The 15,830-nt window shown below is 43.4% G+C and overlaps 1 long non-coding RNA gene across 2 annotated transcripts in view; it reads right to left on the reverse strand.

Annotated features, from left to right (window-relative positions):
- Positions 1-3,790: 3,790 nt before the first annotated feature.
- LOC107205783 overlaps positions 3,791-15,830 on the reverse strand; it is a 37,583-nt gene continuing 25,543 nt past the window's right edge. Inside the window, exons 4-6 of one of the 2 annotated variants that reach the window (XR_004497957.1) lie at positions 10,836-10,936; positions 5,946-6,466; positions 3,791-5,843 (exon numbers count right to left, since the gene is read on the reverse strand). This is a non-coding gene — a long non-coding RNA (uncharacterized LOC107205783). The remainder of the gene's footprint in view (positions 5,844-5,945; positions 6,467-10,835; positions 10,937-15,830) is intronic. The other variant, XR_001522126.3, reaches the window with a different exon arrangement.

Below are 15,830 nucleotides of genomic sequence, written 5' to 3' on the forward strand. Positions count from 1 at the left end.
CCGCCCCGCCCCGCCGAGCCGTCTCCCGGAGCTGGCGGCGGCTGTCCGCGCCGGGCTTCCCCGAAGGAAACTTCGGGAGCGGGGAGCTGCGGGGGCGGACTGAGAGGTGCGGCTCCCTTCGGGGGTGTTTTCCTGCCGGTGAGCGGGGATGCAGCAGGCTCGAGCGGAGGGTGCGGGTGCCACGCGTTCTGTCTCTTTTCCTTCAGGGGTTCCCTCTCGGGCCCGCTGTCCCACCGGGGCCGGCCCTCCCCGGCCCGTCCGGCCGCCGCGGCACAGCCCCCGGTGAGCGCCCACACGCCTCGGCTGCCTTCCTTGACCATCGCCCTGCGACTGGGAACGGCCTTCGTGCCACCGGAGCCGGTCTTTTACACGTTGAAAAACGAGACATGCAGAACTAAAACTGTTTTGTTTTTTTTTTTACCGTCTTACCCGCCGGAAGCCTCAGCGAGGCCTGACACCTCCTTGCATCGTATTTACGGCTGAAAACGGAGAAACCTTCCCAAGTCGGAAGAGCCTGAAATGCCAAGGGTGCACCTGCCTCCTCCTGCCCACTCCTTTGCCCCTTTGCAGCACTCCCTCCCGCTGCTTGTCCTGCCTTGCTGCCGGGAAAGCAGGTGAGGGGGAGCTTTGGGCTGAACCGAGGCCCGTCTGCAAGTGCAAAGCCTGGCAGCATCTCAGAGGGAGCTGGTGCCATCCGCGCTGTCACACACTTGGAGACTGTCAAGCCTATAATGGGCATTTAATTATTAATTTTAAGTTAGCTTTCTCTAACCAACCCTGTAGAATGACAGCTTTAAGGTATATGCTACTGCTGTAGTGATTACAGGAAAAGTCTAGTTTATCCTTTTAGATTCAATTTATCCTAATGTGGGAATGGCTGGTTCAGGATGGGATGAGATTTTTTTCTTTTTCCCTGAGGGATACATTCTTTCCTGGACACAAAGCTTGGACATAGACATAGAATGACAGCTGTATCCTCCCAATTCTTTTTCCTGCCTACCCAAACTCCAGTACTCTACTGGACTGCCAACCCTACATCAGCATGCTTTGCTGTGGGCATGACACAAGGATATTTGCACCAGCATACTGCACAGCAATGTACAATAAGTATCAACTCTGAATTTTGATGACAAGATTTGAAAAAAGAAGGAATGGGGTTTTCTGTCTCTATCAAATATAGCTTTACTAGAAAATGGAAAATTGTTCCTCTGCCCTTTTTTCTTGCTGTCTCCAAGTTGATTTTGAAAAGCCAGTATAGGCTGGAGTAGCAGCGAAGTCTTTCCATTTGTAAAACTTGCTGGCATGAAACTTCTCCCTGCCCCCATCTTGGTCCTAGATATATCCCTGAGCACTGCTCGTCTGTGCAGATGGCAAAACCTCCTGTTGATTCCCTGATGCTCGCCTCTTCAATAGATGGATGGGCTCAGTTTATTCCAAAGTGAATATAAAGCCTTGGGGTTTCCTGAGGAAAGTTACAGTTTTCATTTTGTAGGTGGTTTTGGTGACACAGAGACAATCCCATCCCACAGGATTCTTGTGTAAGACACACAGGTTCCTCGTTCAGTTCAGCTGAAAGTTTTCTACTGACTGCTCTGCAAAAGCTCTGCAAAATTTTCAAAGACTGTCAAGCTAGATCAGCCTGGCTTGGTGAATGCCCTTAGAGCAAAGCACAGACAAAAATCAGAAGGTGTGGAATGAATCCAACCTCAGGCTCCTCTTCCAGGCTTGTTTCCTGGTTCAGATGGATAACCATTGGAGTAATGGCCACTGGAGAAGCTCCCAAAGTAGAAATGCCTGATTTAGTTTTAGTGACAACACTCCAGGAGTAGCTGAACATTTCGGCTCAGCTGTTGATGCAGCTAGAGCTGGGGACCTTGGGCACCACATTAATAACAAGGTTTCTATTAACTCTTTTTAAAAATATAGATACCTGTTTGCCACATCATCACATAAGGAAATCTCACAGATGCAAAGACAGACTCCATGAAGGGTAAAATCCCGGCCCCATGGAAGCAATGCCCAAGTGTTGTAATGAACCTGGATACTACAGGTGCTGTAGTGCCCTACTCAGGGCCACTTCATATCAACAATACAAACAAGGCATCTTTTCCTGTGCTTACCCATTAACTCTAAGGCAGGTATTTTTCCTAATTAAATCAGTTTTAACATTTCTTTGTTCTTTGATCAGGTCATCTGAATTACTCTGTGCCTGCATCTATGCTAACCACAGCCATTTGAAACCTCAGCCTAAGTTCCTTCAAAATTTGGCCACAAGTACATGCATTTCCCTTCTTCTGTTGTTTGCTTTCAGTGATGCAAGCTTCATTATTCTTTCATTTCTTCCTCCTTCCTCCCACTCATGTATTTGAGGCTTTCTTACATGCTTTGTAGCTCTACTTCCCACCTCCTCCTCATTTAGATCCTTCCAAAAGAAAAGAGTGTTTTAGAAGACCCACATTTGCAAGGGAAAAATATTAATAGTGGAAATTTTCTCAGAGATGCATTTTTCCTATGCCTGCAAGTGCATCTTGTCTCTCTGTATCAATCCAAGCAATGTTAACTCTCCCATGTAGAGGCTGCTTTGTTATCTCTATCTGCCGGATTAAATTAATGGAGATGAAATTCTTACCTCTCTCCAAACTGGGGAGAATTTATGATTTATACTGTAGAAGTTTTCTGATGTCTACATCAGTCCATTGTATCTAATTTTCTTTGGGGTTTTTCATTAAGCCTTGTTCTTCTGGAGAGTCTGTAAATCCAAGCTCTCCAGCTAACAATTTCTGGGTTATTTCTGTCTCTTGGCCCAAGTTTGCAGCCCCCAGAGCAGCCCCAGGGCACAGGTGACTCTTCTCCTACCTCAGGAAAAAATGTCCCTGCTGCCTCCTCTCTGCTGCCTGCACAGTGTGGTGCTTGCTTCAGGGTCAAACAGATGAGAGGCCCTTTGCCACAGGGATCCCCCTTGGGAAAGGCTCCAGTCTCATGGGGGAGACAGCTCAAAAGGAGCTTGACTGCATCTACTGAGTAGCTCTAAGTCCATCTATAAATCCCCTTGTGCCTCTTCAAGGTCTTGCTGTAACAAGATGTGATTATTTATCAAGGAGTGGAGCTAGGTGTTGCATGAGATGTGAACAGTACTCCTGTGCGTACCCTGCCCCACAACTCCACTGTGTTATGTTGATATCCATGCCCTTTTTTACTTCGAAAATTTTTTGGAAGTAAAATCAAGACTGGGATGTGTGGGGAGCTCCCAGGACAGGTGGTGTGGCTAAAGGGGGCCACATGAAATTGAGCATAGCTGTGGTAGGAGATTGTACAGGTAGGTCACTGTACAACTGCTACTTGTCACTTCCAAAATGTCATTTTATAGCTGTGCTGATTACCCTGTTTGTTTCTTGAACTTGTTTGGTCTCTTCATTTGAACACCAATATTAAAATGCCAGTGCTTTAAGCTAGATCACATTTTCAAGACAGGATTCAGTGACTTTTTATCCACTTACCCATTTACCATTCATATCTGACTTTGCAAAACCAGAAGGCAAATAAATAAAAAATTCACATAACTTTTCAGGTATGTCTAATATACCCAGTGCCTCAGGTTTTTTGTCTGATTTGAGGTATGATTTCCATAGGATAAATATCTGTGCAGTTCCTGGTCGATTTTCTGTTATGTCTCAGATGCACAGGGCACACAGCCCAGACTCTGCACTGGAACACAGTTGCCATTGCTGTACACCCCATCACTCTAGCACATAAGGCTGAGCCCCATCAAAGTAAAGAAATGCAGGGAGATTACCATAATGCCATTCCCTCTTTCATGCTGCTGCAACAAATCCCACTCGCCTTCCCCTTGAACAGCCAGTGAGACCTTTTATGGTCACATAGGGGTACTTAATTATACACATATATGTATTTTTGCACTACTTTAGTAACAGCATAAGAGTTGAGCAATAGATTTAATTTTATGATCCAAAAGAAAAAAACTCAGGTTCTCTAGTGAACAACGAAACTGTAGTTTTCCACTCTTTCTTATTTTATTTTTGTTAATACCACCTTTAAACTTTGAATTATCCTGCAAGTATTAAGGCTCATTAGCTTTGTTTCAGCTTGTTCTTTGTGTTAATGGGACAGCTTTTTCGTAACAAATATGAATCTCTTGAATGCTAAGGCTTAAATGTTTAATAAAAGTCATTAGTAGAACTATATGTAAGGACTTCTAAGGAAGGTGATGTTCTTCCGATGGTTACTGTTATGTCTCTGGTTGCCAGTGATCTTTCTGGCTTGCCTTCTGCTTATAGTAGGCCTTAAGCTTTTACCTTTCCATGCATGGGATAATCTGATTCCCACATACTATATCAAACACAAGCTCCAGCCTACATACTCCATGCATTTTCCAAGCACACATATACATGAGAAGAGAGACCTTCAGCCTTCCTGCATGACTGAAACATTTTTAAAACAGAAGAGCCACTTAACCAATGAAATAGAGCATGTTGGTTAAAAAATATTTCATATGCACTTTTTCTTGTAGCCTTGCCAGCATCTACTAAATTAAACATCTACAGATCTGAGCACTTTCCTACCCCTTTTAGAATCTTGCTCACAAAAACATCTGTTTAAATGGTCCTCTGTAAATTCTCTGGGGTCTTTCATGTCTTTCTTTGCAGGCGCCCACATTTCTCCCAGGGAAATCTCTCCAGTGAGCCTTACAGGGGCCCAGCCAAAACATCACAGTGAGGAGCACTTGCTTTTTTTCCCAAGTGTTTCCTCAAAAATGTATGCCTGGATCCATCTTCTCTCTCCTGGGTACACATCTTGACAATCCAGCTATTGAAGTAGCTCAATGTATGCACACAATAAACATGTCAACACATCACATTCATAAATTATTACAGGCAATACCAAATCTGCCACAAAGGTTTTTTTGACTTGAAGCTGTAGAAGAGGATCTTCAGTGGCAGAAATGCTGAAAACTGACTGAAAAATAAGGTTATCTGTTAATCTCATGTAACCAGGATATAAGACAGCATATGCATTATGGTTAGTGGGAACAAAAAAAACAAAACTGGTAAGTATTGAGAAGCAGAATTTAGAATAATGTAAAATGAAAACATTTATATTGTCCAAAGTTAGCTAGCTGTCTCTCTGAAGAAATTCTTAGGAAGCATGATAGTTTTCAATGTTTTGTAAAATTAGTTTTTCTTTTCAGTTCTTTGATCAGTCATCCTCCAATTTACTCAGCAGTTACAGGTTTTTACTTTGGTTGCAACCACAAAAATTCAATCAGTTTTTCTGGCTGTTCTAGATCTAGCCTGAAACATAGGGATGCTCACTATACCTCCTTATTCACATCAGCATCTGCTTCCCAGGCCTTTTCCCTTCTCTGTGGTTCTCCCACTTCTTATCCTTCTCAGTGTGGCATCCTTCATCTGCCCTCCCCTCATCATGCTGCTGAGCACAGGCAGTTGCACTTTCCCACATCTGACTTGGGCAGGGTTAAGGCTTTTGCTCCCTGGTGTAACTCTGCTCTGTCTCTGAAGCAACACTGCTGAATCACCACCATGCCCTGTGTGACAGCACCAATCTCAGCAAAAGGTAACCCTGCTCAGTACAGGCCACTTCCTCAGGTGGTTCCAGCAAATATTTAACATAGACATGGATTAAAAATACAAAGCATCCCACTTCACTGTGGCTGAGGACCAGTCAAAAAGTGCTATGATGCTGCTCCAAGTGACTTCTGCAACTGTGCTGACAGATCTCCCAGACCTCTTTGCCACCTCAGCAAATTCAGCCACTCCATCCCCAAGTCTGCTTCAGGGGCTTTGGGCTGCCACAGTGTCTCAGACCTGGGTAGAACAGCACATGCATTAAAGTCAAAAGAGTGAAAATCAGACCATTAATCTCTTAATCTCTATTACTTTGAGATTTGTCAAAACCTGTGGCTTTACCTGCCATGGTGGCTGTTCTGGACAGCCTTCCAAGATGAGACTTGAGCAAATGATGTCAATTTTAGTCTACTGGTGCCCAGGGCTGTGGAAGAGGAGCTTCAAATCTGCTCTGGTGTTGTGCTAGTTTGCTGTGTGCCATTGAAGCTAAGCATTCATCCTGCAAGCCTGTGATTTAAAATTCTCATGTAACTTCCTCTGGCTTTGGGCTTCCCCAGGTATGCTGGCTCCTTCCAGCAATGTTTTTAGCATGGCCTCATACACTGGCCTTCACTGCAGCTCTCACCAATCAGCCATTTTAATTATGGCAGATATTTTTTCACAGCATCTTGGTTATTTCACTGGTTTTCAAGTTCTGAGATGAGTTCCATCTAATTATCTGGGTCTCTTTTTTTGTCTCTGCTTCTGATACTGTCCTGTCTTTCATGTATGTAAAGGGTAAATGAATAGGAAAGAGATTTTTACCACTATTCTTTTACTTCAGTATGTCAGCCACACATCCAATACTTTTCAGGTATTGATACCTGTATCAAAATGAAGGAACTGTGAGTAAACAGCATGGTAGCAACAAATAAAATACAGTGTGCACTTGTGGGTTCATAATTTTTGTCTTGAGGTTTGATTCAGGTTAGATCCTCCCTCTCACTTCCTGCAAAAATTCCTGTCCTATTCACATCCCAATGGCTCTGGCTATGTAACAGCTGCTGCATTTTATGTCTTCACCTTGTTTTTTCTCAAGAGGGAAAGGTCACAGATACTAGTCTTTGTACCTGTTACAAGCAGTTGGGCTAGAGTATTGTAGAGCAAAAAAAAAAACCTCCACATTTTATTGGGATGAATCAAAGACAGTGATCAAGTTATCTTTTAAACTAGCTTTATGTGCACCTTGTTAAAAAGTGTAAGTCATAATAACACAGTTAATCAGGAAACAGAACTTCTTCCAAATTTTTGCTTCTCTTGCTTAAATGTTTATGCTGCAAGGCTAGCCCATCTGGCTTGATTTGTAGGATGGAAATCACAAGATCTACCCACCATTCCCTGATTTGTAATCCTGGAAAAGACTGGGAGTAGTTTGGCGACATGTTTCCCTGCCTCCTGTAGAAACAAATCTCCAGTTTAAGAGTAGATTGCAGCAGGCAATAGAGTAATTTCAAGACACAGACCCAAGACACAAAATGGGCAGCTGATATAGGTTCCTAATAAGTCAGTGGCTGGCATTCATGTTGAGGTTTAGGTTAATATAAATTAAGTAGGAATTAGCTGTGCAATCTACATTCAAGCCCAAACTTGGACACCACACCCCATGAAATTCAGCAGATACCTGGATGTCTGGATCTCCAAGCATTTTGCCCTAGAGTAGAGGTGTTAATAATCCAGCTCTTTTCATAGTCTGCTGAATACAAATGCAAATGAATGCTCTGTGTATGGCTATTGCAGAATTATTTGTTGCATGGTGTTGTTTTGTGGTAATGGTCTCAGTACCATTAATGTACTATCTCTTCAAATTCATGCAATCAGAGAAACATTCTTGTTTCCATTTTACAGGTGAGACAGGAATGTGCAAAAAGACTCAGTGACACAGAGTCTTAATTCATCTGGGAGTTGAGTCCTCCATGAGTGCTGCAGCAGCAGAGCCATCCATTCCCTTGCTGAATTCAGTGTGACAGGCTGCTACTGATAGCTGATACCTAAACAGCACTCTCCTTGCAGAGCTCCCAAACCTCTTCACAAAAATGGCTGAATAGCCTTCTTCCCAATTTGCCAGTGGAAAATGGAAAACACAAACAAATCCCTATGAAGCCATATTACCCACTGCAATGAATTTCTGAATCAAGAGAAGGACCAGCTTTGTGAAATGCTTTGAGATAACTGCGTAGGACATTTACCAAATTTTAAGGCATGACTAAATAGAGTTGCTGTTTGTTCATAAACTGTCACAGGATGCTGTGTCTAATCACTGTGGAAACTTAAGAAATACCCATGTGTCCTTGGGTGGTCAGCAGCAGGATGGCTTGGACATGCCAGGGTGACAAAGTGCTGTATGCTGGCCTGTTTCAACCACTCTGGCTAGACCCAGTCATGTGGAACTGATAAGGACTTTGCAGCTATCTGCCTGACTTATATAGGGTGTGGAGCAAGTTGTCGTTTAGCCTCTTTCCTGATTTAGCCACTGGTTTTCATTACTAAGTAACAGTCAAGATAAACAGAGATTTACTGCTTTTAAGGCAATGAGGCAAGGGATGCACACTTCACATGCCAAAGCAGACATCGATAGTACTTCCAGTAACACCTGGGGTTTTTATTAGTGGATAGAACTGAAACAGAGCTGGAGATTTGAACTCCTGCCTGCTTTAAGAGACAGCCTATCCAGAGTCAGGAACATCACAGCTTGGATCTTTATGGTGGGTCATCTCAGAATGTGGGACACAGTTTTTTCTCTCTTCTGACATTAATATGTATCTGGACTGATGCCACTGACGCCACACACGTCCTTGTCACTCGAGAGATATCAGAGTCCCTGTGCTTAGGAAAGGAGCACAGCCTTGAAACAGGTGGGGAGGGACTGGGGGGCTGGTGGTGGTTCTTGCACTGTGCAACTGCAGACAGAGAGTGGAGGCTGGGGTAGCAAAGGGATGGTAGGGTCCTGGCTGTGGAGCATCCACCCCTCTGTGTCTGCACCCAAACACTGGGGATAATAACAATCTTCTACATTTTCCCTTACACAGTACAACTCTCAAGAGCAAGAGGGACCATTGTTTAGACTAGACAAGATAATGCTACAATAAATTTTTGAAACAACAGAGGAAAATATGAATGCTGCTGGAGACAGGAGGCCACAGCCTGTGGACTCCAGCCAGCGGGTCCTGGCACTTATTTACTTGTGAATTTTTGGTTCTGTATCTGTTCTGTCACTACTGGAAAATGAGGTTATGACCCCCAGACTTGGGAGGCACAGACTCTGCTGCAGACTCTCTGAGACCCTGGGGTGGATGTATGGCCTCTTGCTGGTTCAGTCTTCTCCTGTGAAAAGGGGATAACAGTTCTTCCTTACTTCACAGAGCCCCTGCAGAGATAAATGTTAACAAGTGTGAAGCCCTCACCTACCAAAATTATGAGGTCCACGTAAGAGTAATAAATAGAGCAGAAGACACAGTGTTGTGTGAGGATGCTACTCAGCCTGCATTGCTGTGGACACCTGCAGACACCTGCTGCTCACTGATTCTGACATACAGAGTGGTTGCCACCTTCTCTAATACCAGGATTATAGCCTCAAGTCACCAGAAACTTCACATCTACCCCAGAACATCTGCTGCCTGGCATCAGCTGTCAAAAGGTTTCACCCCCAAGCCCCTCTTTCAGCTATGCTCTGGTTTTGCAGGGGTAGGTGTGGAGGTTGCAGACAGGACCTCCAAGCCTGCTGTACCTTTGGATCTCTCATGCTTTTACTGAGAAACATTTGTGCAACTAACTACTTGTTTTACATTATTTGTTCAGAATACCTGGATTTGTGGTTGTCGTGGGAACTATAACAGGATTTCCTGACTTCAGTGCAGACAAAAATCTCTGCACAGAGTAACATGGTCCAGGTGAGAGTGGGGCAGGGTTGTGGAGCTGGTGCTAGCATTGGGCATAGTCAGGAGGTTGGTGCTGTGTGCCTGCTGAAGCCAGAATTTGACTTAGATGATTTTTCAAAAAGAGATACATGTGATATTTTGCTCAGCAAGCATGCCTTCCAGCCATGCAGTCCTCTGTTCTCAAGTGTTGCTTCCTGCCTCACTTCTGCAGGAACACTTGTCTCAGAGGCCCATCCTCACCAGGAAGGTGGATTACAGCAAGATCTTTTGCTTTTGACAGTAACCAAAGATGGAAGAACAACCACTGGGCAAAAACATCCAGCTACATTTTCCTGGAAATGTCTATTCCTGGAAAATGCAATGTGTTGAATAACAGTGCAGCTCTATACTGAAATATGAAGGACTTGGCCTAAAAATTCATCTGAAAAATGCCTGTTAGCTAGTGCAGGCTGGGTTGCTTCAGGTAAAAATCAGAAACAGCAAAATTCTTACTCTTCAGAAAGACATTTTCTGAGCCCCAGGGATAGAACATTTCTGACTAGAGTAGTTCAGGAGTTAGGGGCTCAGGTGAAGTCAGGCTCAGGGAAAGCACCCTGTCTGCACAGCTCTGGAGGTGCTGCTTGTGCCATGGGGAGTGATGGCTATTGACCATCTGCATGCTGCACTTCCCTGTGCAAATTTTGGGGCAAATACTGCTCCTGCACTGTTATACACATGTGTAAGGCACATATGATGCTGCTGTGGTTTTCACTTACTGTGCATTAGAATGTCTGAGGATGTCTATACTGGAGGATATACCAGTATTGTGCTTGCCAGAGGGAGAAACAGAACAGCTCGCTCAAGGATGCACAGAGATAGGAAACAGCACAGAGTTCAAGGTTCTGCACTTCTCACTGAACTTCCTTCTCTGGACAGTGTTACAGCTCCACAAACACACCTCCTCAGGCTTCCCCATCCAAGAAGTGTCTCCTATGTGACTTGCTTGCATCAGAATTAGCAGTTTAAAATATTCAGATATGCCTCCCACTTTTTTTCTTTCTGTTTTCCGCTGATCCTAGAAATACAGATAACGTCCCTCTGCAGGCAGGCTTATCAGGCAGGAGTGTTTGGGTGAGCTGTGAAAAGCAGCACATTCACTAGTTGTTAGAAAAATCCCTTAATGCTTGCATAGCATTGTTCCGAGGTGTGTAAAGACACACACATATGTTATGGCTCATTACAGGAAACGCACCAAAAAGAGCAGTTACACACAGACACTGCATTTAAAGCCATTTGCTGCAGGATTTTCAAGGAAAAATTGAAAGGAAAATTTACTCACAGAGAGCAGTCTTTGCTTTGAAAACAGGCTTTCTGAGCTCAGCCTAAGCAATTTGGGATCAAGGTCTCAATTCTCTGCATGAGGGACCTCAGGCTCTTGTCCTGTAAGAGATGCAGGGATTACAGAGTGGCAGCACAGCAGAGGAAGGTGATACTCTACACGATCTGTTGCCAGTGTCCTGACAGCCATTTCAGCCAGGGGCTCTGCCCAGCCCATCACTGCCTTGGCTTGGGGGTCTGAGCAGGTGGTTTGGGGCCCATCCCCAGGTCAGTCCCTGCCCAAGGCTCTGCCAGGAGAAAGGTTCAGGCTTTGCCCCAGCTCAGGCTGTCAAAGCCACTTGACCCTGGCAGCAAAGGTCACCTGCCTGCTCTACCATGTGTCCAAGACCTGGAAAGGGGAGATGACATCAGGAAAAATTGTGCCACAGACAAAGGAGCAGGAAAACAGTTGTGACCTGAGGACAAGACTGTCAATTCCATTTCTTCCCTGTTCCATGTCCTGCCCAAGTAATGAAATGAAGGGGACATGAGGACATCAAAGAAATCTGAATTATGTCACCACCAAGTCCCAAAGATACTAAAAGCAATCTGGAAGAAACCTCCTGGGAGGTTAAATCAGCAAGTCATTACTAAATTTATAAAGGGAGAAAACTTTCCTCAAGAAGCAGAATACACAGGGTCCTCAGATGGATCAAACAATCAAAACCACACTTTTGCCTTTTTTTCTTCAAATAAACAATGAACCAGTATGTATGATATACTTCTAAAAAATGAAACCTTCACATTACTCAGTGTGTTGTACTGCTACTAGATATTTTAATGAGAAATGGGGTGGTCTCTCTTCACCCCTTTTCCCAACAGAAGAGATCAGTGAGGTCAGATCTGGATTTTTCCTCACAGTTGTACACTGGCATTTGAACTCAGCACTGCCACAGTGGTTTTCATGTCTCCTCCTTGCTTGTTCTGCCTGAAACAAACTCCTGTAAACTGCAGGTTGTTTCAGGTTACAGCTACATGAAGATGTGGCCTCATTGCTTCAAACAAAAATCAGGACAAAGTTTAATTTTCCCTTCTTTGACAAATCTTAAAATGATAAGTGGTGAATCTGGCATTGTTTCCACCCGTGTTTTGTCCTGAGACTCAAAAATGTAGTCTGAAGGTCATCAGGCTGGATAGTGTCCTCCCCAGAAACCACTTTCAGGGCCTTTTGCTCAGTCAGTGACTCAAGGTTGTCTCAGTTTTCTCAGACTTGCTAAACAAATGGGTGTTTTTCCCACTGAGGCTGTTCTGCCTTCTGTTCTGAAAGAATGGGACATGTGGGTAGGAGAAGCAAGAGGCTGCTGGAGTCAGACTGGGAGCTTCATGTACTGTAGATATACACAAATATCCAAGAAGCAACATCCTCATACTTCAAAATTTCAATCTGAAGGGTGCATACTTTTAAAGGAAAACAAAATATTTTTAATTTCCAATAGTGTCCTCTGTGATCACAACCTATATTGAAGGGTCTGTGGTATTTCTGTAATGCAGGATGGCTGCATATTTACAAATCAATGGGCAAAAGATTCTACATTTGCAATGATATGAGAGAACACAGGAGCTGTGATGGAATCACTCTGACCAGTATCTGTTCTGTCACTCATCTTCTAATAATAATAAATCATAGGTCTAATTCAACAACATTCACATCTCGGTTTTATCTATATAGAAGTCTCAAAAAGTAATCTTCCATTGCCCTGCAATGAAACTGGCTGTATTTTTTGATGAACTGTGCTCTAAAAATGTGTCTGTACTTGTTATCACCATGCCTTGGTTATGAAAGCCTAATGCCAAAAAAATGAACTTGCTTACTACATTATCAGGACATGCTGGGATTTTTTTCTGCTTTCACCATCTGCTTGCTTTCATATGCTTTCCATTACTGAGACAGCATATTACACTGCTAGCAGAATTAGGAAGAATAATTTAGCTCCCAAAACAAACATGATAGTAAATTCAATGGGTAACATTCTGCTTTCTCTTCAGTCACTGCAATCTACTGAAGTCTGTTCTGTAGCACCTAACTGGGTCAAATTATTTTCTTAATTGTAAAGATGCAGCTCCAATTGACTTCCATGATGAAATCTGGGTGTAGATGAAGGAGAAAGCTGCTTGCATTATGCCTAACATCTAATTTAATGGGAAAAAGGGTTTTCTTTTCTGCGATGTGCTACACTTTCAAGCTACCTACTGAAGTAGGTGCAGTCAATTTAAGGCTTATCTAACATATAGCATTGCATGGAAAATGCAAGGAAAGGTCTCAGTAGGCTGCTGTGCCTGCTGGGTGAGAGCAGCTAGCAACACAAGAACAGTGGCAAGCAAGAGGCCCTTTGAAAAAGCAGCTGTAAAGGGCTGGCTGAGGAGGGGCTGTGCTCTGCACATGGGCTGAGGCATCACAGCACAACAGTCCTCACCTAATGGGGATGGCAGCTACTTCACCCTCTTGTGCAGGAGGCCTGAGCTCTGCAGGCTCTACTGACTGGCCTGCCTTGGGAACTGTCTGGTACAGACTCTGTACCTGGGGCTGGCTTGTGAAGGAGGACAGGGGCTAGACTGAAAGCCTGTTTGCAGTGTGTAAGTGCAGAATTTTTGTGCTGGTTCAGCACGGAGGTGACCCTGTGGAGCAGCCTGAGGAAAGGGAGATCCAGCCACACCTGGTGGTACACGGGCGAGGGAGGGTCTCCAGCAGCATTGCCACACCTCTCCACAGTGAATGTTAGGGAAGCACCAGCTGGGCTGCTTGGGGAGCACAACCCCGCTGCAAAGGCAACACAGGCAGCTGGTGCAGGGGGGTAGCAGCATCACCCACTCACACTCAGCCCTCTTCAAGGAGGATTACTGGCCTTTAAGGTTATACTTTCAGAGAGGGAAGAGCTGGTGCCAGAAAAGAGGCTTGTTGAAGCTGCTGTTGCTGCTCATATCAAGAATTCACATGAGTGGTTTTGAGAGACAATCTCACAAACCACATATTTTTCAGGGATCACGAGCAAGAGTAGTGCAGGTTTTGTATTAACAAAATAGAAAACTAAAGGATATGTTTACATGCTATAACTTGGAAAATGCAAGCATGTTAGCAATCTGTAATGCCTTGGCTATTCCTGTTTTTTTTACACTCAAAGAAAAATATGATTCTGCTGTGTATTCTCTCATTCTGCTGGGAAGTCATGCACTCAGCTTCCATGAATGCTCTTCAGGGACAAGATGCTGCTACACCCCTTAGTGTCAATCACTTCCATTAGTATCTCCATATTAGTCTGGATAAAAAGAAACTAGCAAATTGAAGAAGTTCACTCCATTGCATAGGAAGAGCAATGCAGGAGAAGGTGAAGCTGAACATCTTCTCTTTATTGCGTTATTAGAGAGAACAGAGAAGCACCACTTGTCATTGGCTTATGCACTCTCCATTCTGTTTCTTTGTTTTCAGGTTTCACCATAAAGAACCAAGTTTATCTCTGAAATGAATTGAGCACATGACTGCTGATTCTTTTCACCCATATAGCACCATTTTCAATGTTCTGAACTAAATAATAGAACCATAGAAACTAAATAATAGAACCATAGAATCCTTAAGATTGGAAAAGGCCTCTAAGATTTTCAAGTACAATCATTAACCAAACACTACTATGTTCACCACAAAAAACCCAAGTGCCACATTTACACATGTTTTGGAACACTTCCAGGGATGGTGACTCCACACTTCATTGGACAGCCTATTCCAATGCTTGACCACCTTTCTGTGAAGAAATGTTTCCTAATGTCCAGTCTTAACCTCTCCTGGTACAATCTGAGACCATTTTCTCTTGTCCTAGCACTTGTTACATGGGAGAAAAGAGCAACCCCCTCCTGGCTGCAGCCTCCTTCCACATAGTAGAGAACAATAAGGTCTCCCCTGAGTCTCCTTTTCTCCAGGCTAAACAATCCCAGTTCCTTCAGCCACTTGTCATGTGCTCCAGAACCTTCACTGGCTCTGTTGCCCTTCTCTGGACACTCTCCAGCAATTCAATGCCTTTCTTGTTGTGTCCCTTTGAGACAGGTGTACTCCCTCTGTTGCCAGTAGGCTTGGTGTCATGTAAACTGACCTGTTATCAAACCCCCAAAATTCTGTTTAACAAATTAACCCATAGTAGATAAATATTCATTAATATTAAGTAATAATAATAATAGTAAGTTAACTTCCTCATGGATTTCTTTGTGGTGAATAGATCTTGATTCTAGTCCTTGAAAACCAACACTGGAAGATCAGAGCTGAAGCTGTTCTAAATTATCATTTGTGGTGGCAGTGTCAGTCTAGAAGACTATCAATGTGAATTATTGTAAATGAGGAAGGAACTTACACAAAACATGGGGCTGCAATAAACAACAGGCTTCCACAACTGAAAAGCACAATTGACATCAAGTTCTTATTCAATAAAACTTTCTTCATGACACATGAGCTTTGCCTTCACAATATGGCCCTGCACTGTTTTGTATTAAGGTGCTAGAAATGTTACTTTCTTGAGCCATTCAACCCAGTTCCCCCCAGCTGGAGGAGCTACAGGCAAAGAGAACTTAATAAGAAATTTAGGATATTGACATATACTGCTATTGTTTTGGCAGCTTTATTTTGACTTCACAACACCAGAAAAAAAATTTATCTACAATATATATGGCTAACAGCTCCAGGAAACTTGGTTATCTAATGTAGTATCTCACTTACTTGGAGAAACTGTAATGGATTCTTCTCTATGACACGGTAAATCATAAAGATTACATAAATAAGTAGATCTGAAAATGAGAAACGCTGTTGAGGATCTACTTGACAACAGACACCCATTGCAAATTAAGTAACTGTTTCAAATGCCAACATGGTATAAATATTTTCTTCTTGGGTTGCTTGATTGTGGTTACTTGCAAATGAATTTGTTTATTAGAAAATAAAAGAAAATAACCAGGAAATATTTGAGCTCAACGAGTTGTG

This window comes from Parus major, chromosome 5 (assembly GCF_001522545.3).
Source record: "Parus major isolate Abel chromosome 5, Parus_major1.1, whole genome shotgun sequence".
Taxonomy (NCBI): domain Eukaryota; kingdom Metazoa; phylum Chordata; class Aves; order Passeriformes; family Paridae; genus Parus; species Parus major.